The sequence below is a fragment of the Empidonax traillii genome, unplaced genomic scaffold (assembly GCF_003031625.1).
Source record: "Empidonax traillii isolate 1590-97213 ecotype Southwest subspecies unplaced genomic scaffold, ASM303162v1 scaffold147:size910788, whole genome shotgun sequence".
NCBI classification, from domain to species: domain Eukaryota; kingdom Metazoa; phylum Chordata; class Aves; order Passeriformes; family Tyrannidae; genus Empidonax; species Empidonax traillii.
The window spans coordinates 710,139-732,698 of NW_020955340.1; the positions used below are offsets into that span (position 1 = coordinate 710,139).

The following is a 22,560-nucleotide window of genomic DNA, read 5'->3' on the forward strand; positions in this document are numbered from 1 at the left end:
AGGGCGGCAGAGCCGGGCAGCGCAGCAGTGGCCGCGGCAGCAGCAGCACAGCAGCGCCGCCTTCTTTCCTCCGCCTCCGCCGGCCGGGCTGCCACCGCCGCCGGCCCCGGGTGCCGCTCCGGCAGCGACACAGCCCGCTGCGGTGCCGCTCCCCCCCCCCCCCCCCCCCCCCCCCCCCCCCCCCCCCCCCCCCCCCCCCCCCCCCCCCCCCCCCCCCCCCCCCCCCCCCCCCCCCCCCCCCCCCCCCCCCCCCCCCCCCCCCGCGTCCCTCCCTCCACCCGCCCTCCCTCCGCTGCGGCTTTCTCTCCTCCTCCGGCCCCCCTGCCAGCCCTCCCCTCCTTCCCTCCCTTCCCCCTTTATTTTTCTCCGCAAGACTTTGGCTCTGGAAACAGCTGGTTCAAAGCAATCGCCATGTGATGATCGTCTGGGTCGGGGTTTTTTTTTTCATTTGGGGGGGGGAGGGTGCAGGTTTCTGACCGCAGAGAAATACTAATAAGAATTTCCGAAACAACAGCAGCAGCAACAACAAGAGCAACCCCCCCCTTTCCCCAAACCTCCTCAGCCGTAACAGTCCCCCCACCGCCCCGCCCCGGGCCCACTCCACCCTGCCCCACCGCCTCCCCCCCACCTTCCCCCCAGGCTGCAGCGACAGGGGCGACCCCCGAAAGTTGCGCGGAGGCGAGGTGAGTGCGCCTGTTCCGCGGCTCGGCAGCCCCGCTGGGGAAGGGGAAGGGGGGTGGGGAGGGCGAAGTTTGGGGGGGGGCTTGGCTGGGCGTGGGGGGCAGCGTGGTTTTCCCCCTCCTCCTCCTCCTTGTCCTCCTCCTCCTCGCAGGAGCGGCAGCTGTTGCGCGGGGTCAGGCGGGGGGCTGCACCCCCGCCTCTGGAGCTCCGCGGGCTGTGCAGGCGCGCTTAGTGCTTATTCCCCAAAGTGGGAAATACGCGCGTTGCGTAACGGGGAGTGCGCGGCGGGCGCCCCGGTGCTGGTGCGTGAGCCCGTGCGCGCTACCCCGCTCCGCTCCGCTCCGCTCGGCCGGAGCCCGGGGCTGCCCCGCCGCCTGCCCCCGGCCCCGCCGCCCCACCACCTGCAGCCGCTCGGACGGGCGCCGGCCCCGCCGAGCCCCTTGCTCCCCCCGGTCCCCGTGGGTCCGGGGAGGGATGCGAACTCCGGTAACAGTTCCCGGGATGGCGAAGGCGCGGCGTGCGCGCAGGGCAGCGCGGCGCGGAGACGCTGGCTGTCACGGAGGAGGCTCGAGTGTGAAATCGTGCCTCTCCTTTTGTGGAGCGGGCTATTTTGGTCATGCGGCGAGTGTCTTGCTTAAATCGCTTCAGTTGCCGTGAGATCATTGTGCCCTTGTTGCTGAAGCCCCGGAGGCTCCGGAGTAAACCCTGGGTTTCAGTCTTTAATAATAAACGTGAGATAGGGGCGACATCTGATTAGAAATACTCCCGAGGATGTTGGAAAGATTGGGAAATCACAGCGTTGCTGTTTGCTCTAGTTGAAGCCGTGTCAGGGTTTTCCTGATGAAAGCCCGTTTTCAGAGACTTTGGAACTGTCGCTAAACTTGTGCATATTTTAATTTTGTGTTCTGAGACTCGAGCTGGAAACAACTCGGAATTTTTATGATCTGGAAATTGTCTGAGATTCTGCTGTAGCTGGTGGAATGCTCTGTAGTTTGAGGAGGGTGGTGATGGTTGGGTAAATTGACTTTTTCAGGTATGTAAATAATGAAATTTGAGATAATTGCGTTTGATGAGATGGATAGACTAAAACAAGGTGGTGTGTTACACTGTTGCTACAACAGTCCTGTAGACAACAGCTTTAAACCGCTGTTCTAGGAGCCTTACATCTGACAAATAGAAATAAAATTCCACTTTAGATGTGGGCTTGTGCTTTTAAAAGCCTGTGTTGCCTTTTGTATCCACCCGCCTGCCCCCTGTCACTGGGATCTGGGCACTTGTGCGGCAGAATGGATCGGTGTTGTACTTCTCTGTGTGTTGTACTGAACCTGTGCTTTCAGAAGCGTTTTTCACATTTGACCCTCTGGCTTCAAAGGCTGTTCTGAGGGTGTTCTGCAAGGAATGGAAGGAAGCCGTGACTAATTGGAAAAGCAGAGAACTGAAAAATCAGGATCATAGGTCTAGTTTTTTTGTTACTTTCCTCTATAACACTGAACGAGCCATGCAAACAGATGTACGCCGGTACAGTGAGCTGTCAAGTGGGCAAGAAAGGTCGCTAGTGATCTTGGAAGTAGGGTAGTTGTCAAGATATTTAAAGATCTTTCGCAAAAATGCTCTACAGAAGCAGAGTGCGCATTTCTGGGCAACGCTGGGCAAGTCTGCTGTGTGACTTGTGGTTAAACAACTAAATTTTTAAAAAACTTTTAGCACCGTGAAGAGTGGATGGGGAAGATGCGCACAGCAAATACATGAGTAATGCACAGGCTGACAGATCCCAAGTTGATAATCAACAGCAATTGTTTGTGCCCGGGTATCTCACGCTGGGAAACAGTGCTAGGACAGGTATTCCTAGTCCTTCTCTGACTCAGAGGCACATCTGGAACATATGTTGGCGATAATGTGCACGCTGGCAGAATGCACTACTAATGAAGGGGAGGAAGGCGTCCCACCTACCTTCTTTACAGCAAGAAAACACTGGCTGTTCGCCGTTCTGTGCTGGGCAGCAAGGAAAGTTAGGGATAAAACCTGAGTTGCTAGCTGAGGATAACTGTTCAAATCACAATAGATAGCCATTGATGTAATTCTCCTAATATGAGGAGATTTTGGTAAATCTTTGACATTGTAAAAGGCTTCAGATACTCATTGAAATAATAAAATCTCTATGTAGTAATCTTACATATCTCTTTCTACATGTGCATAATAAATGACAGAGAGAGCCAAAAATAAAATCCTATGTAGATGACGTGTAGTGTGAATATGTGACAGAAGTTGCTTGCCTTTGCTTATTTCAAAACTTTCATGGCTTGATTTTCTGTTCTGAAGTGCAATAGCTATTTTTCTTAATGAGGCTGCAGTATGATTGCCAATTAGTTATTTTCCTCAAGGTTTTCTCTAAAAAATGTTATTAAAAATTCAGCTTTTTTTTTTTTTTTTTAAAAGAAGAATAGAAATAGATATTTTCTCATTGTGTGCCTGTGACATTCTTTTTGGATAAGACTTCATATATGCACAGATGAGGAGACCTATTAGAGCGTAGCTAAGAAACGTTTATGGCACTAAGCTGAAAAATGAGATGTGTAACGTTAATATATGCGAAGTAATCATTTTGGTACTAACGACATTTTTATGTAATAAACGTTTGATGAAATTGAATAGCATTTATTGTGTGATGTGAACAGAGTCTCTTGTAGTTTTAATTTAGGTGGTATGAACATGGTTTATATATTCAAATCAAAATGTGTGTGCCTTTTTACTCAAAGGAATGCTCTCTGAATGGCTTCTTAGTTTACACTAAGAACATACCTGTAGTGTTGAGAAGATCTGACTTAGATTTGAAGGCATGCTTAAGTCTTTCACCTCTGTGTCTTAATTTCCAGCTCAACTCGTTTTTGCATGTGATGGTTGTATATTAATGGTTTCTGAATTGAATTCTTAGGGGAATTATACCAATCATTCCGTTGCTGTGATGAAGAACATTCAGATTTAACCTTTACATTTTCTCCAGGTCCAAGGTAGTCCTCCAGCTTTCAGTGTTCCTTCTGACTATAGATGCTGTAAGAGAATGTGTAAGAGTCTTGTTCTGGTATTGCAGTTCTTTACTGATATTTCAGTTGGTGCCTAAATGATTTTATTGTAGTAGATGAACAGGCAGTAGAGTTATACTCCCAGTAACTCCCTCAGGTTTTCCAGAAGAGTGTTCAAACTACTCATTTAAGTTTTTACAAAAAAATGGTCATCCCTTTAAATTCAGCCCAAACATACTAACCTTGGCAGCTGTCTGAACATTACACATTCATTTGAAGCTTGCATCAAGAAGATGTTAAATGTATGAATATATCCAGCTGAGTTGCAATGTGCTCATCTTGCTTTTTAGATAGGCAGAAACGTCTTTGTAGTGGAATGAAAAGAGCACTACTTACTATGCCACTCTTGGACTATGAATTACAATTTTAAAGCATAAAAGCAGGGGATGTACACAAATGCCTCTATGACCAGTGATGGGCTCGCAGCTTCTGAGTTGCTAGAACTAGCGATCAAAGAGCAACCACATGTTCAGAGCAGGTAAATAAAAAGGAATGAGGGAATAAGTTCAGGAAAACCCCTATACTAAAAGTTTACATGTACGGCAGAAACTGTAGAAAGAAAACTTTGATCTGTCAAAAATCGGGCTCAGAAGACTCCTCTGTTTGATTGTATTGATCTTCATGCAGAAGGAGACACAGCAACAACCTGAAGAACACCAGCTCCACTGCACTGACATCTCAGCAGATCAATAGATGTGTCCCTGTTTGGCTTGAAAAAGATTGTCTGTAAAAGCTCCTAATGTGGTGGGGGCTGAACTGCAGCTCCTTTGTGGGTGAGGGGGCTGCCAGGTATGCAACGCCTCAGTGCAAAACCCCTCAGCCTTCCCCCTTTGCTATTTACACCTGCTGAGGTAAATCTGCTCCCAGAGCCAGCTGGGACACTCCAAAATCAGTGCCTCAAAGGAAATGGAGGAGAAGGTGGTGGAGGCTGCAGGACCAAGAAACACTGAGACCTGAGCTATGCCTTTTTCTTCTTTTTAGTTTGCAAGGTGACCTGAAAGGGTCAGATTCTCCCAGATTTATTCCTAAGACCTGTAATGTGCATACAACTTTCTCTGCTATGGTATCAATTGAGGAAGATGTCTAAAAAGCTATTAGGAACGAAAAATATGGGAATTTCCAGTTTATCTGTAGTAGGAGTTGAAACAGAAGCCCTGTTTTGCTTCTGTGCTTTGAAAACACTCAGCCAGGCTGTGATGGGTAGATGGGTTTTGGCGCACAGGTTCAAAAGGAGCCTCCCCACCAAGAAAAACAGGAACTGTTTGCTACCTGTCACCACACAGGGCTTCTGGGCTGTAGAGCAGCAATTTTGTTTGTTGAAAAGAGGAAAAGCAGCTTCAATAAACAAATTGACCCTTGAGACTTAATCACAGGTACTTACTCTAGCTGACATCCACTGAGGGTTCTTTTTTTTTTTTTTTTCAAGTTTTTTATTAGGGATTGCTTTAAAATTTAAACCTGAACTAGGAAAACAGGAACTGGAGGTGTGGAGGTGTTCCTTCACCCCGATTTGCATGCAGCCTGTTTTTTTATTTAGTGGGTAGGTGTGTTCGGTGTATGTGAGAGCAATTGAACATGTCAGCAGTTTCCTACAAGCCGCTCTTGCTGACTCACGTGTCTGGTGCAGCTTGGAGCTACCCTGGCTATAAACTATCCACAATAGGAGGCGCGGGCGGAGAGACCGTCAGTGCCGAGCCGCTGTTCAAAGGTTATTTTCGGTTCTTCGGTCACTGCTTTGCTGTGGTTTTCTTCCCCAGTAACATCAAAATACACCGTCATTCTGCCAGGCTGCCATTCCTCCGGGTGCAGAGGGTTGTGCTTGAAGCGCATCTAGGTGCTATGGATGTTCAGCAGGCTAAACCTCTGGGGATTATTTTTTGTTTGGGTTTTTTGGTGTTGTTGTTTTGTTTTATTTTATTTTGCCTTTTTTTGTGAATGGAATGTTATCAAAAAAATCCCCTGGAGCATTGTTCCAGATTTGGATATGGCAAGTCTAGCCTCTGAACTGTATTTACCTTTTCCAAATACAAGCTGTAAAGTCTTCTACCCTCCACCCCATTTTATGACAGAAATCTTTTTTAAAACCAGCAAGGAGTTCTGATTAAACTTTGAAAACCTGGTTTTAGCTATTCTTAATTTTCAGAATTTGACTATTTCTTAGTCTGTTTTTTTTTGTCTCCTGTGTGGCAATATCACTGGCTGCTAGCGTGAAAGGATTCCTTCATCTACTCACACTCCTGTACAACTGCTTCTTTATTTACAGACTCTATTCTGATTACTCATAAGGATCCTAAAAGGGTAGCTTCTGCTGACTGATGATTTTTAACTGATCTTCTTGTTGTGAGTTTGGGTTTTTTTTTCCTCTTCCCTCCTTTCTTAGTTGATCACAAAAGCCTTTGCAGAAGTGGAGTGAATTAGCCATCTGCAGTTCTGGATTCACTGTCACGGAGTTTAGAATCGTAGTTGTCTTTTGTGTATTTTTCTTGTGGAACGAGATTAAAAATAAGCGATCTTTGAAAGTGTGATAAACAAAATCAGCTGGTATAGAACAGGGTTTAATAACAAGGTGAGTTCTTGTCACTTGTTTTGTTTTTAGTCAACTACTTTGACCAGTAATGAATAGAAAACCACATTGAGAGCTTTGTAACACATGAAGAAAATGGGTGTTCTTGGTTTCCGCCAATACGAATGACTCATCAGTATCAGTAGGGTTTCTACTTCTAATAATAAAACTGTGAAAGACCTTTAAAACATGTGGTTTTGGCCCCTACTCTTAGTGAAAGGTTGGAAAATATTACTTTGGGATTTTTTTTTTTTTTAGACTTATGGAAGATTTAGTGATTTTTCTGTGCAACAGTGAAAGATCTTACGCCCTCCAAAGGAAACCTACACTTGTACCACTGCTTACAGTGCTAAAATCTTCCCGTCTCCTGTCTCCTCCTCAGTGTTTGCATTTCAGTGTAGAGTATTGCCAATCCTTAGCCTCAATGTCAGAGATGCGCATCTGGAAAATATAATCTATTTGTGTCGAGTGGGGGAAGACTTGGCACACTACTTCATCTTGCCAAGCTGCTGTTCTCCACCTCTTTTCCAATTTGGTAAAGAAGGGGACAGTAAGACTGCCAAGTGACCTGTATTGCTGGGATCAGAGGATCTGGAGAGGAAAGTAAGCAGAAAACAGGAGTTGAAGAATAAATGACAACTGTAAGATGTGTCTATCGCTGCCTGGAAGGAAACGCCTTCCAGTACTGAAAGTGATACTGAAAAAAGGGTAAATAAGAAAGTGATGTATTAAATTCTTCTATTTCTCTTTCTCTCTGCCTTTTGAAAAGTAATAGTTTTCGAATCCTTTTAGCTGTTTACCTATGAGGATGATATATTTTTGGAAAAATTCTGCCCTGTGTTCCATGCAGTAAAGCAACCCCTAGCACATACTGCTTTTTGTTTGAAACTGTGCCTCGTAGAATGCGAGGTTATCTTATGTTCATGTAAGCAGAGCATCCTTTCATGGTATTGTAGTATATCAAATTTTAATTCTTTTATTCAAGGTATTGTGCTTTTCATGGTAGTCCAATCAGTGTCTCCTGATCTGCTGCATTAATATTTAATGTCATTATATGTTTTCAAGTTGCCAGTGATATAAGATTTTACAGAGTATAAATGAGTATGAATTTTCACCCTCATAAAGTGAAAATTCCAATATTTGTGAAACCTCCATGTTTACTTTCTCTGTTGTTGCAGTATTTATACTAGTAAGTTTTTCCTTATAAGGATGGGATGGTTCTTTGACTCTTCTTACTCCATTTTAAAAGCAGAGTGTGCTTTTTACCAAAGCCATTCTGGGATGGATCCTCAGAAAATCTGGACCTGTCCCAGCTCCCTCATTGTCAGGGGGTATTGTTTACCACTAAATATCTAAATATACTTATGTCGTTAATTTCTGTTGTGCTGAAATGCCTTGAGTGTGTTAGTCAGTTTCTTGTGTAACCAGATTGTGATGGAGAATCTTTGTGTTGTAGCCTCTTACTGGGAGAGGCCCTAAAAATAGAGGCGCAGAAGCCTCTGGAAATAAAACTTTGAAAAATGTGAAAATCCAATTGTTTGTTACATGGCAACATGTAACAATAAGACAGATTTTACTATTTTCAAATCGGTATAGCAGAAAAGGCTGATTTCCAACTTAATGGATTTATTTATGGACAGTTCTTAATGAAGTTCACAGAAGAATAATTGGTAAGGACTGACTGCAAAATAACGTGTCAGTGGTCATTCAGAGTTCAAGAGGATGTAGGTTCAGTGCTATGATTTCACCCTGTCTTTAGAAAATCTTGCCATCAGAAATGTCATGAGGGTTGGATCACAGCAAATGAATAATGTGTCTAAATCTCATCCATGTTTTGAATTCTGCTGACTCAAAAATGCGATTTATGTCTAAAATCACTGAAGGCTGGACCTGCAAAGGGCTGCTGATAGTGTGGATACTGAATTTTGAGACTGTGATTCTACCCAGCATCTCCTCTCCTTGCCTTTGCTTGCCCTGGCAGCTGTCTCATCCCATAGTCGGCCATGCTGAGAGCTAAATTGGCAAGAAATTTTTCACTGTATGTGTAGGGTTTGTTTTGTGCTCGTTAAGTTTGCTGTAGAGTCTCTCAAGGACCTGGGTAATGGGTCAAATTAAATCAAAACTTATCAAAAGACCTAGAGCTGACCCAGGGACATCTGATCCCCAAAGCGCACTGACCATCAGCGCATCATGCCTCATCTGAAAGTCACTCTTCTCTTGCTTTGGTAATGCGGCAGCTCTGCAGAAAACCATTAGCAGCTTGTGCCCAGCCTAACCTGTAGCTTGGCAGTAGGAGCTTGCTTTCAAGGGCATGAGAGGTTTGGGATGTTTAATTTTGGCTTATGTCTGCAACAAACAAGAAGTTAGAGGAAAGCAGAACTCAATCAAATGCCTCTTTGATGTTAAAAAAATGCAAAAGTACTATCTTCTGCAAATATTCAAATAACTGAAAGAGGGTAGGTTTAGATTATGTATTAGGGAGAAGTTATTTATTTTGAGGGTGATGAGACACTGGAACAGGTGGCCCAGAGAAGCTGTAGATGCCCCACCCCTGAAAGTGTTCAAAGCAGAGTTGGATGGGACTTTGAACAAAGTGGAAGGTGTCCCTGCCCATGGCAGTGAGGTTGGAACTTGATGATCTTGAAAGTCCTTCCAACCCAAACCATTCTATGATTCTGTAACTAATTCCCACCTGATTCTGGCTTCTCCTGGCCTGATGCGACCTGGTTGTGTCACCAATCTCCCAGATATGATGAGCTCTTGTGAATTTTAAATCTGTTACATCTGAGGCATTGAGCAGACCTGGTGATTGTGGAGAGTTTTTTGAACCATGTGGCTGCAATCCTAGACCCTCAGGTCTTCTTGCAACCTTTTATCACTCTGGGGGTGATGGCAAGCAATACTGAGTAACAGGTTCAGCAGATGACCTGAGTGACTTGAATTTACTCAAGTACGGGAGGGAGTTTGACTTCATCCTTCATAACGAGTGGGTGAAGTTAGGAGATGGTAAAGCTTGTGGCACTTTATGAGAACAGGAGGTCTTGCTTGGCCGTGTGCTTGCTGTCCTTTGCTGGGCTGATTCAGCTTTCCAACCTAGTACCTGTCAATTTAGCGTTCTCTTAGCCCTGGCTAATTTTCCTAGGCAATTTGATGAGTAAGACCACAGATCCAAAGAGCAGCAAGGCTGAAGCACGAAAGACATGGGGAGCAGCTGAGGTGCAGGTTGCTGAGGGGCAAACCCAAATCCCCTGGAGTTGCTGTGCGTAGCATCACCCCACATGGCTGCTGGAGCCGGATGGCTGTTGTTTGGGAGGGGGATGGTACTGCTGCCATTTTCCTTAGTGCCTGAGTAGCACCAGGGGTGATTTTCTGTAAAGCTGAGTGCTAGTCATGCATATTAGACAAGCTTTTCACCAGAACCTGACTAGCAAAAATGAAAGTGTCTGCAGGCTTTTGATTAGGTCCTCCTGAGCTGGCAAACATAAATTCTGCTTCAGGTCAATTTCAGGTGTGTGCTGTGCCTGAGGTACTTCTATGAGTGAAACCTGTACCCTGCCAATGTGGCAATTTAACTTAATTTCCAATATCTTCATTTATTTGTGTAACTTATTAAATGTGTACCAAGGGAAAGTGTGGAGTAGAGTTCTTCTTCCAGAAATCCAAATTAAGTGATGGTGTGAAGTAATCATGAGGCGTAAGCTAACCCCAATATAAAACTCAGAGTAAATTATAAAATATATGCATAGTTTGTCGTGGCTGGAAAATCATGGGCAATGCAAATTTAAGCACTCTGCAAGGAAATTTTTTGTTTGTCTTTTTCCCCTTCTTGGTCCTCTTCATTTGTCTTATTATTAGTCTAAAAGTAGAGTCAGTGATTCATTCAGTAATCTCTTTCTTGGACAGTTAGTCATCTGCCAATTTGTGTTAACTTTCCACTTTGTTCAGAAAGTGAGTAATGCTTATGCGCCAACCAGCAAATTCCAAGCGGTAAGAGCTGTGAACATCGTTCAAATAATCTGCAAACTTTCTCCTAAAACTTTGTACCATTCCCTCTAATCAAAGCAAGTAAGGTCTGGCTTGCAGTGTGGTGCAACTACAGTCCAGTTGTTTTGTCTAGTCACAGTTATTAAAGCAAAATACAAGGTTACAAATGCAGTGCAGAAGTTCTGTTGTACAGCAACCAGCACATTACCTAATCAGTTGTAATACTTCATGTTTTTCTTTGCAACTCCTACTTTCAAGGGGTAAATATTGCCTCCTTACTTCCCTCCTTCCCTCCCCAGACTACTATGATTTGCTAATTTCTATTGTTTCCTACCTCAACAAATTGTGATGCTATCAAGACTAATTTAGTGAAAATAGCTTGCAAGGAAAGTAGTAATTGGTATTAGCTGCCTGCTGCAAATATTTCTGGTGCCTTTCAGGATTAGTTTTGGTGGAAACAAAATTATTGTGCTGTTGAAGTGTTATCTATGTAGAACTTGAAGCTATAAAGTCTTTCTACAGCAATGGGGTAGATATTTTGATCTCAAGGTGATGCCCATTATTTCTGAAGAGGAACACAGTAGTTGTTTGAATCACTTGAGAATTTTTTAGCCACTTTTTTCTTTCTTATGGAAGCTGGAGTAGTGTAAAGAGTAGCAAGGTCAGTAATGTCACAGGAGAACTTTATAGGACCAAAGTCTTTACAGTCTGCTCTAAAATAACATGAAAAGGCTGACTGCGGCACTCAGCAGCAAAGGAATTCAAAGTGCAAAAGAGACTTGAGTGCTGTGGGGAGTATGTGCACGTGTGGGGGTAGGGCAAGGTAGTGGTGGTAAACATGAATGCCAAAAGTGGTTTGCTTGGTCCCATGCTTTTCCTTGTTCCTTCCACAGGTGCCTGTTGTTCTCCTATGCAGCTTCAGTCTGTTTCTTGCAGTAAAGTTGTCCTCTCTGTGTATGATTGTCCTGTAGTGCAGATGGTTTTAGGATGTCCCTGGTGCCACGGTTCTGTAAACAGGCAAAAGCTGACGGAGGGGAAGAAATAAATAGCCTTTAGTTGTGGGGTCTGTAGGCAGCCGGTGACACCCTTCTGCTGCAGCATGACAGGGCCATAGCAGAGTTCTGTCATGCTCTGCTTTTGTCAGAATAAGAAAAACATTATTTGGTCTTGAGGAAAAGGTGCAGGAACATCTGTTTTCCCAGACTGGATTCCCAAAATCCAATTCCATTCCGTGTAAATACCCAAAATGTCCCGGTAGCCATGTTCCAGTGAGAAGAATTATGTCTATGCGCCACATTTTCCTTCACAGTCTTACTTGGCGCATCAGCAAGTTTGGATAGTTTGGTTAAGCTTTGGACAAATAGGCTTAATGGGGATGCTTATTTGAACACCAGCCTTTGGAATTTGCCCATGCTGGTTATCTGCACATATCAGCAGTGTTAGTTAATGCACTCCCCCACTGCACATAGGATGTCTGTGCCCACACCAGCATTGCTTTTGGCTTTCTGATTTAAACCTGAGCATTACAAAGAAGGTTGTCTCCCTGCTGGTTGTGGGATATGAGGGGTGGGGGTGGAGGGGGTGGGCAGGCAGAGAAGAGCAAAGGCTGAGGTTGGGGGTGCAGCTATGAGTTGGGTTTGGTTCACTCCGTGCGTGTGTGACTCAAGAGATGGGTGATTCACCGCCTGAAGGTGGTTTGGGTTTTGTTTTGGTGTTTTGGGGTTTTTTTTGCTTTGTTTTTGTTTCTTTGTTTAAAGAAGTATTCCACCCAGAGGTGAGAACTGGTGCTGCTTTGTTGGACTGTGAGTAAACCAGCACTGCGAGGAATGCCTTTGCTTCCAACCTTTTGTACCAGATATCCGTAGGTCAATTCCAGGCAATAGACCTGGAGCGCTGAACTGACATCGGGGTGTGGGGGGAGACGGAGATCTGACTTTCATGGGGCTGTGCAGTGTTTGAGGGATTGCTTAAGTGCCGGGTTTGGCACTTCAGGTTGCAGGTCACCTGGACGGGGCAGGATTTACAGCTGTACTTGGTCTAACCCCGTGGCACAGCTGCTTTGTGGGGCTGGCTAGAGACAGTAGGGTGAAGAAGAGATGACCGGGTGCCAGAGACCTTGTAAATGTTGAAACCCAGATAAGGGCAGTGTTGACTGTTGCGAAGCTGAAATCATATTCAGGGCATTTTTATCTGAGGAAATATGTATTTATTTGGTTTTGTGCCCTGTCCACCTTCCTATTTGTTACCTCACTATAAAGTTCAGGGTATTCCCGTGAAGATGGGCACCCTAGTGCCATCCTCAGGCAAAGAGACGTGCCCGAGGAGGTGCAGCCAGGCGAGGGTTCTCCCGGGTATTTATAGAGGGCTGTCTCCTGCCCCGACTCGATCTGCAGGTGTGCTGTGCAGTCGGTTAGAGAAACCGCGAGTTGAAGGGTTCGCTGGGGTGAAACAGTTTACAAATAGCTTTTCAGTGTTTGTTTTTATTTTTAACTCCCTCCCCACCCATGGGTCTGTCCTCCAGCGGATTGGCAAAGCTGAATTGGCTCAAAGAGAGAAAATCGTTGTTGCAGAATGTGCAAAGAACCCCAAGAGTTTCCAGAGGACCCTCGGAAAGCAAGTTGCTTTCCCTGAATATTTTCCTTTTGCTCTTTTCTTATATGGGGTTTACAGGGGTAAAACTTCTTTTTCTGTGGTGACTGGCTGTTTGGGGGTGGGGGTGGGGGAATCATATGATGGGTGTTTTTTTCCTGAAAGGCTGATCACTGATGAAAAGACGCCTATAGCAGCGTATTTGAAGCTGGTGGAGGCAGGGTTTGGAGAGCCCCCGAACCAGGTCCTGCTGCTCTGGCACAAGTTCTGGTGTCCCCAGCAGTAGGATCGCACGACTGGGCATCTTCTCTCGGGCACTTGGTGTGTGCCCTTTCTGCCTGAACTTTAGCTTATCACAGAGAAGTGATCTCACCCATACTGCCATATCTGAGCATGAGAGGAGATTTAGACATTTCTCTATTTTCCTAATCCGTGTTCAATTGCGTACGGAAAATTCTGGTCAAAAGGGTGAAATTTCTTTGCTGGGTGTTTAATCTCAAAACCACAGGTCCCAGTACCCAGGACACACTAGTGGCAGTGCCGTGCTTACAGCCTTTTTCCAGCACAGCGTAGGTGTGGATGGTAGGCGTGTGTACGGGGGAGAAAGGGAAAGGGCACGAATGCAATGGAGGGGGGTCTGTCTTGCTCCTTGGGCTGCTTTTCTGGTTGGTTTTTAAATTAAAAAATGAGAAAATAAGCCTGGCTTACCTGCAGACTAGGTTAATCATCGCAGAGAGACATGATGCTGATACTCCATGTATGTATTTTCACACACATGCTGATGGCTGCATGTGTACTTTGTGGCTGGCGCAGCATAGCTGGAAAGTCTGTGGGAGTATGTCTGCTTCCTCTGAGGCTGATACAGGTGGTCAGGGAGGGTGGGGGGCGGAGTAGGGGATTCTTGAGGCAGGGTACGACACCCACTTCCTTTGGAGTGTAGTGCTGTGCACTCCAACCCACTGCCTCGCCGACAGCCAGGCGGCTGCAGGTTGCACCCGCAGTACTTCATCTTTGCTCTTACTGTAGGTTTATGACTAAGGTTGTGGTTTAATATGCCCTTTTTAGGTATGTGAAGTGTTTAAAATAATCTAGTGTTGCGATTCTTCTTTTTTATTTTGGTTTTTTTTTTTTTTCTCCATGGCATTTTCTGCCTTTAAAAGTTTCCATAATTTTTAAGAAGGCATAATTTTTAAGAAGCATAACTTCATTTTAAAAGAAAAAGAAAGCTTTCCCTGATTGTTACTCTTCAACTGAGAATGCATGTTTTGCCTTTTAAAGATTGCTTTTTGAGATTAAATAATTTCATAGCCTTTAAATTTTAAATATGTAATACAAACTGTTGGTGAGCCTTAAAACAAAATAAAAAGAAAGCCTAAATACCTGGAATTTGTAAAGAAACTCTCTCTCTGTAGATGAGATGTCTTTCTTCTACAGCCATATCCCACGAAGCTTGGTGTTAATATTGGCAAGTACAGATTTGTTTCCTTGTAATTTTGAAATCTTTACTTGAGGGCCTGTAATTTTCCTTAACTGTTCAGGCACTGCTTACTGCCTTGAATATTTGTTGAATATATTGCATGTGGCTCATATTCCCTTGCGTTTCAGGTGAAATGCTCTAACCCAGCAAGCTACACTGGATAAAATTGCACGTGCTGCCTTGGGGAGGAGGTGGGAATGGAAGGGAGCAGACTTACGCTTGTACATTCATCTGATTGATGTAATGCCCTTCTTTCTTAGCAGATTGTGCTGCTTCAGTGCCTATGATTCTTCTTTATTTTTCTTTCCAGTTCATGTCCTGTAGTGCCACGGAACAGGATATAGTTTACATACTCCTCTTTTTTATGAAGTGTGTTTTCCCCTTGGAGGGACCTGGAATATTTGGCATCAGTTTGGTTGACAGGACTCCAGGGGAGCTTGAGCGAGTCGAACTATCAAATGGAGCTATGAGATATTAGAGGTGTAGACCAGTCTTTCTGATGTTTGTGCCACCTCGTATGTCCTTGTCAAATGAGACTGTTACTGAAGAACCCAACAGTAGTTCTCAGCTGTGTGTTTGACGCTTCAGAAAGTGCTGATATGCAACCATTGTGGAAGGGTTAAGGCTTGATACATGTTTTGAAAAGGAGTAACTGCAGGGAAATCTAATGTCCCACAAAGATGTAGTGAGATATGTGAATCATTAGTGAAGTCATACACAATTAAATAGATTTAATTTGGGAAAAGGTGCTGAAAGTCTCATAACAGCTTGGCTTAAGTTCATCTCCTGCAGAAAGAGTGCTGAGTTGGTGTATTTTGTTTATTATTTCCTTTGGACTTGAGATTGATGGTCTTTGTAACCCTGCAGTCCACTTGCCAAAATCCTTGTATAGATCAAGTCTCCCATGTGTCCCTCCTTGAGTGTGGCAGGAGCTCCAGGAGCAGCTCAAGTAGAAGGTTCCAGTCCTTCTCCAGAGAATTTGCTGCTTGGTGCTACCTTGCTGATTGTCCTAGGAGCTCAGCAACTCTGGTGGACTTAACCCAACCCAGTGCTGGGAGGGCGATGGATGGTCCCTGCATCAGTGGAACACTCACACTTCTTGGATGCTGCAGTTGGTGGGAATGGCTCTTGAACTGCTCATGAGGCAAAGACTAGCCACTGTGATTTAGGGGCTGTTTGCAAAAAGGGACAAGATGAGGAAGGTTGAGTTGGACTAGTCATAAATGTTATGTGCAGCTGCCAGGATGGAGCCACTGCATTAGAAAATGAGAGAGAAGATGGTGCAAAGCCAAGAAGCAGCTGAGAAAAAAAAATCAGAAATTACATGAAGAGTGAAAAACCAGAAGACAGTCAAAGTCCAGTCCTGTGTCACATTGGAAAGGGAAATACATAATTAAAACTTCTGTGTCAGAGTAGGTGATGTAGGAATTAAAACACATACTTGTTCCTAGTTGCTGTCTCCTATGCAGCCTCACTTCAAAATTACCCCAAAAAAGAGCTGCTTGCTTACAGGAAACCACGTTTTTGACTAGAAGGTATGGTAAAAAGGCAGGGTGGGGCATAAATGTGCTTTATTGTATGAAAGTCAAAGTCGACGGTATGCTGCAGAGCATTGTAAGGGAATCTGTGGTACTTTTCTCTTTTTCAAAATGAGTTCTGAAGGTATTGTGCTCTCAAGATACCACACCAGGCTTGAGCAGTTGAAAAAGGCACTTAACAGTTGCAGGGAGTTTTAAAGCATTCAACTCCCCAAAATAACACAAGCATTTAGTTCAGCACGTAGAACTTGCATGCTGACCAGTGGCACGTGGCAAATACAGTTCTGATATATTTTTTTAGCAGTCCTACTGGTAGACATAAATGAAGCAGATTGAGATCTCACCGTGGTTACAAGCTGTGGCAGAAAAATTAGCACCACACTTTCCAATGGAAGCAGAACAAAAATGTAAAGTCTGCCAATTAAATTGGAAACAGCTTTTAATTTCCCCTCTCCTCCTCCTCCCCCAAAGGATGAATGGCTTACTCTTCTGGATGGAACTTTTTGTAATGACTCATAGTTTTTTATGGATTAGTGTGAATATGTAGGTGAGGGAGATGCTGGTATCTGAGAAACTATATATAGTGTCTGGAAGAAATGTCCTGGAACGCAGAATAAATGAACATTTGATCTATCTCTCATGCTGAATTAATGGAAACATAAATGCAGAATGCCCGCCTCCCTCTACTCGCTCTCCTCACAGTTGCAATCATCAGATACAAAGAAAACTTACAGTGAATAGAGAATGTGACTTGTCAATAACCGAATTAGTCAATAAAATAAAGATATTCCCCTTGCCCAGTCTGAAATACACATGGACAAGGCACCAGGAGCCAGAATTGTGACAATGCAGACATCAGCAATTAACATGCTAAGTTTTATGGTGCCCCTTATGAGGTAGTTATTATTCCAGTAGGTCTCCAGCAAGTAAAGAAGGGTCCTTCCATCTCTTTACTTTGTGTCTCTTTGGTCAGAGGACACAGGTCTGTGCCTTATGCAGCAGCCAGAGGAAAGAGCATCATAGAATTTGCTCTTCTGGTGGCACTGTGGCATGCCTTGTGTTAGACTGAGTCACCAGCATACCTGCTGCTGTAAAGCCATAGGGTAGGCAAGTTGTATTCCTACTGGGTTAAGCCAATGTCTCAAGGTTTTGTAGTCATCAATAGCTGGTAACTTCAGAGGAATGTGGGTTCACATGGGGCTTTTCCAGAGGACTGCAAAGTTTTCCACCTCCAGCCACCTGTTTCACCCTCTCCTCTCTACAGCCATTTACTTTGCATCCACTTGCATCAGAATAGCCATTAATGGCAAGTCTGCAGAACTGATCATCTCCCAGTACTCTGCGCTGGTGAGGCCACACCTTGAATACTGTGAAGGACACTGAGACACTAAAGCGTATCCAGAGAAGGGCAACCAAGCTGGTGATGGGCCTGAAGCACAAGTCTGATGAGGAACAGCTGAGGGAGCTGGAGATGTTTAGTCTGGAGGCTCAGGTGGGGACCTTATTGCTTTCTACAACTACCTGAAAGGAGACTGTAGATGGGTGCGGGCCAGTCTCCTCTCCCAAGTAATAAGAAATAGACAAGAGAAAATGGCCTCAAGGTGCATTAGAAGAGGTTTAGATGGGATATTTAGAAAAATTTCTTCATGGAAAGGGTTGTGAAGCATTGGAACAGGCTGCCTGGGGCAGTGATGGACTGGCCATCCCTGGAGGAGTTTAAAAAATTTGTAGATGTGGCGCTTAGGGACATGATTTGGTGTTGGACCTGGCAGTGCTGGGTTAATGTTTGATGATCTTGGAGGCCTTTTTCAACCTAAACAATTCTGTGCTTTTAATGAAACCGGTGTCAATTACATGTTTAGGTTAGAAAATAAAAGAAGGCAACTTTGTTTTAAAGATGTTTCAAACTCAGTAATTTATCTGTGTTTCTCCTAAAGTGGTAGGAGTAAGGGGTACATTGTGGCAGAGGAGAAATGAGATGAAGCAGACAAGGGAAGATGGACCCATGTTGACCTGACACTACTGCGGGTACACACAATGGGGCCTGCACCCTTCAGTTTTGTTTACTCTTCTTAGTCTCCAGCAATGTCATTTTATCCACAACAAAAATTATTTTCTACATTAATGGCAAAAGCCCGAGAGAAAACTGTTCTTACACTCCTTTATGGCAGTCATACCTTAAAATTGGACATTATGAAGGTCCAACTGCCCTTGTTCAGCAGTTTTCCAAAAATCTTTTGGGTCTTCCTTTTTAGATTATTCACCATAGCTTACTTTGGCATTTAATTCTAGGGACCTCATTAAGTAGGAAGATTGGAAATCCTGAAGTCAGTCCTGAGTTCCCGGTCTCTGCTTTCTTCTGAGAGTGTGTTGCTGCTGTTCTCTGGGAGGACTCTGGCTGTGGAGGCTCCTCAGTTCTCTGGAGGAGAAAACTTCAGTTTTCTCTTCAAGCAAGATGCCATGCAAGGCTTACTCTCAGGGTGCCACAATACCCTGGGAACATTTTCTGAAGAAGGGGAAATGCATTTACATTAAAAACACACAACCACCACCACCGAAAAGCAGCAGCTGCTTTTCATATAAGTGTGTGTGGGGGAATCTGACAGTGTCTTCAGAGAAGTAAACTTATTTGGTCACGTGCAGTGTCTCAGACCTCCCACCATCTCTTGTCAAGGAGGTCTCACTTCCATTTTAAAACTAGTACCTGGCATGGAATGGAGTTATGCTAAAATCTTATTGCTTAGAAACCCAAACATGGATACATCCAGAATTCATGAGATTTGGTGTAATTTCTTGAAAAGAATTTAAAACTCCACTGTTTATCTTGGATCCCTAGTGCAAGGCACAGGAGCGTATTTCGTGATTAATGAGCTTTTCTGCATATGCTTTTTTGTGCCTCTTGGCATTTAGTAGTCTCAGTGACCTAGCTTTTTATTTTTCTTCTGTCTTATTGGCATTCTCATCAATAGTCTCTCCTGAGATGCAAGAACCTACCCTCAACCAGCCTGTCTCTCCTTGGCTGCGAGGATGTGGGCCAGTGCACTGTCCTTGGACTCCGCCACACATGTAACTTGTTGCTTCTGTGCAGCTGAAGAGGCGACCATAAGAGTTTTCCCATGCATTCCTAACTCTTCCTTCTTGGCTGTTGATGTACAAGCAAGTTCAGTCTATACCAGTTCACTTTCCTCATATATAGGCAGTCCATCTATTTAGTAAATGTTTTTTGTCTTTCTCTAAATCCTGGGCACAACACACCTGTTTTTTACGGTGATATAGATGTGTGTTGATTTAACTCATTGTCTTTAATGGAAGCAGTCAGCAAGTAGATGGAGGGGTTTAATTGCAGGGCAGTCACTCAGGAAAAACAGCTGGATTTCTGTTCTGCATACGTCCTTATTCCACCTCATGCTTGACTAGTTTGGTAAGTGCTGTGGTGAGGACCTTACGTGGTGAGTTTTGTCACCTGTGTGAGTGGCTGGAGGCTCATTGCAGAGGCTGCAGAAGGAAGTGTGCCTAAACGTCTGGGACATGGAAAGTGGCCCAGCTTTATTTTCATGGAAGAAGCCTTAGAGGTTTCCATGAACCTTTTCTGCATCCTGGTGAGTAACCCAAAAGAGTCAGCCTTCTACGATGGAAAGCTGTTGGAAAAAATTTACTAGCTGGCAGCCTAGTGCTTTGGGGCATAGGCATCCTCCCAAGAGCTTGGTTTCCAGCAGGGTAAGGGGAACAGAAGAGACAGGATGGGGTAGCTTTTCCTGTGATTGACTAGTATTAATTTTCTTGTACCTTGCCCCGAAGCTTCTGTAGCTGTGTTGTCTGAAGCTGGTAGTAGGGTGGATCATGAGTGTGATCTGAGAAGGCATTTACTTGTGTACAGTAATAAACTACTACATTGCCAGTATTTCCTCTGAAGGATACATTTGGGAGTCTTGTAAAAAAGTGTAAACAAGAAGCATGATCTGTGGGGAACAGTTAGCTTCTACAGAAATGAAAATGAGCAAAATTAAATGCAGTGTATTACATCCAGAAGACCACTATCCCAGTATCCAGTGATATAGATAAAGGGCTTGCTGTTGATGTAAGACACCGCATTGGCCTCTGCTGACTTAGGGTCCCATCTCCTCCAAATGGAGAAGAAGATCTGCAGTGAACATGAGCAAAAAAGCTGCCATTCCCTGCATGGGACAGCTAAGAGCACACTTGTAAGGTCTGTTCCATATAATGAAACAGTCTTCACTGTGGTTTTTTTGTGATTATTTCCTATGCCTGGGAAGAGTGTTGTTTGAAAATCTACAGCTCATAAATATGTAGGGAGGCCTTGGTGCTCTGGCAGTATTATATTAATCTGAAAAATGTATGGCAAAGCTGTTCCAATATGTTTCCTCTTGGATCCTGAATATGGGGAATATCTATATGCTACAAAATCTTAAGAATCCTAACATCAGTAGAGGTAGGATGGTACATCAGATGAAGCTTTGTTAGTGAAAGGTGGAGGATAATTGACCCAGCAATGTTGATGTAAAGAAAGCACCCCTTCATTGTAATGTTTTGGTAGGTCAAAGGGATGGCAGAGAGTCTGGAAAAGGTCACATCATGAACGTAAAGCATGAGTGTGACCATGAGCTGTTGAGTCCAGCAAGGAAGGTATCCTATTTTGTTAATACTGCATATATTGAACTTTTCATTTCTTAACAAAAACCCAGATGTACCAATATTAATGTGCTGGACTTTTGCTTAGTAACATAGCATCTTCCTGGGAAAACCTATACGTAATAGCATTGTTTTAGTGGCCACAAATCCTTGCATGGGCTACAGGCACATGTTTTGGATGGAACATGTTTAGGGCACTGCATGTGGAGTTTTATATCGCAATTGTCCTCTTTGCTTTTGTGGTTAAATTTTTTAGTACTAAAATACCGAGCTACTAACACTGTACTTCATTGTTAGACTTACTGACCTTTGCCTCTAGTTGGAAAGAGGGCAGGAAATCTTTGTTTCCTAAAAGCTGCCTGAAGTCACAGAAGAAAGCAGTATCCCTTCTGCTGGACCTCTTGGTGCAAACAGAAACTGCAGCCACATGAAAGCTGTACAGAGGCTTGGCTGTGGGAAGTCAGTGATGATGGGAAGTGAATAAACAACAGGGAACTGGATGTTAATGTTGGTTGTGTCAGATATGTAAACTCATAGGTTGCAATAGTTCTACTTATCAGAATCTGCAACCCATCTCCTCCCAGAGCAAGTGTGAGCCCGTGGAGGAGATGTATATGCAGTGCTTCAAAGGCAAGATGCACTTTTGAGCAAAAGAAAGGTCATCTTACAGGGAAGGGAAATCAAAGTTATTGCCTCTTCTTGACTCTTGGACTGTGTAAGAAAACAAAAAGCAGTACAGAATGGTGAAGATGAAACATCTCAGCCTCTCTTGCCAGTTGGAGAATTGTTAATAATGTTTATAGTCTTGGAACAAAAGACAAGAAAACAAGTTACTTAAGAAGAGAATCCATCACTGACAAAAATAGAGCTTTCAGCTAGTTTTTTGTCTGAGCCTGTGTTTCTCCAGCCAATCAATCCTGTTACTGAATAAAACTCTGGAAATAAACTTAACAAGATTAATGTCTGTAACTATTTGTAAAACCTATGTGTTATACCATCTCCTTAAATGAGATTATGTCATGTTTATAATATTTACTCATACTTTGTCCCCAGTCTGGTCTAAAATTGAATAGTTTTCATTAATTTTTCTTACTTGTTTAATTTCATCCTTAAACCAATAAGTTACAAATCCGCATGACTGCACACTTATTGTTACACTCAGAATAATTGCACTGAGTCACTGTGCATGGACTCGGATTGCCATAGGGTGTTAATACTTGATACTTAAGCAAGCATGTTTATCTGAAAGCTGGCTCATCTTTCTGTGGAATGCAATGTTTACTACATGAAGTTCAGCCTAGAACGATTGCAGTTAGGAGATGTAGTCTGTCATCACTAAAAATGCCTAAAATTAGTGTCGATATTTTCAGAGGTGTTTGGGAAATTATCTGCTAAATGTGGGAAAAAAAATGCATGGAAAATAAGTGCTATTCTTCAAGAAAAAGGGTTCTGTATGCATTTACTGTGGTCTTACTAAAGATTCTTTTTCTTGCATGTGCTTTTTTTTTTTTTTTGTCCCTGTAGGTATCTGGTTTTTGTCTATGCTCTGTCTTGAATGACTTGTTTACCCAGAGGAGAATTTGGGATTATGCAAGCTAATAATCAATTCCCTTCATAAATGGAAAGATGTGTTTTTTCATGTTCAAGTTTATTTCCAAGGCTTAGTCCAAGTGTTTAGTTCCAAACACTGATACAGAGTTTTTTTCCCTAGTGAAATTTTCCTCTGTGACAGAATAAAATCCAGGGAAACCAATATTTGAAATGCTGTTTCACCTTCGTTTATTTTGCCAATGAGTTTGCAGATAATTCAAATGCTGGGAAATTTTATGGCAGCATCACCTGCTGGAGTGTGTTTTACAAAAGAAAAACAAATAATGAAGGGGGGTTATGGCTGTTAGTTTAGTTGTGCCTTCTGCTGAGGGGCTGTTCCCCAGTACTGAAGGAAGCAAGTGATGTTTTGCCAAACCTTGGCAGGCAGGTGAGAGCAGGGAACTTTTC

The 22,560-nt window shown here is 43.6% G+C and overlaps 1 protein-coding gene across 6 annotated transcripts in view; it reads left to right on the forward strand.

Moving 5' to 3' along the window:
- Positions 1-303: 303 nt before the first annotated feature.
- BACH2 (BTB domain and CNC homolog 2) overlaps positions 304-22,560 on the forward strand; it is a 187,534-nt gene continuing 165,277 nt past the window's right edge. For all 6 annotated transcript variants that reach the window (XM_027884478.1, XM_027884476.1, XM_027884477.1 and 3 more), the window contains exon 1: positions 304-683. The gene's annotated coding sequence lies outside the window, so the exon portion shown is untranslated. The remainder of the gene's footprint in view (positions 684-22,560) is intronic.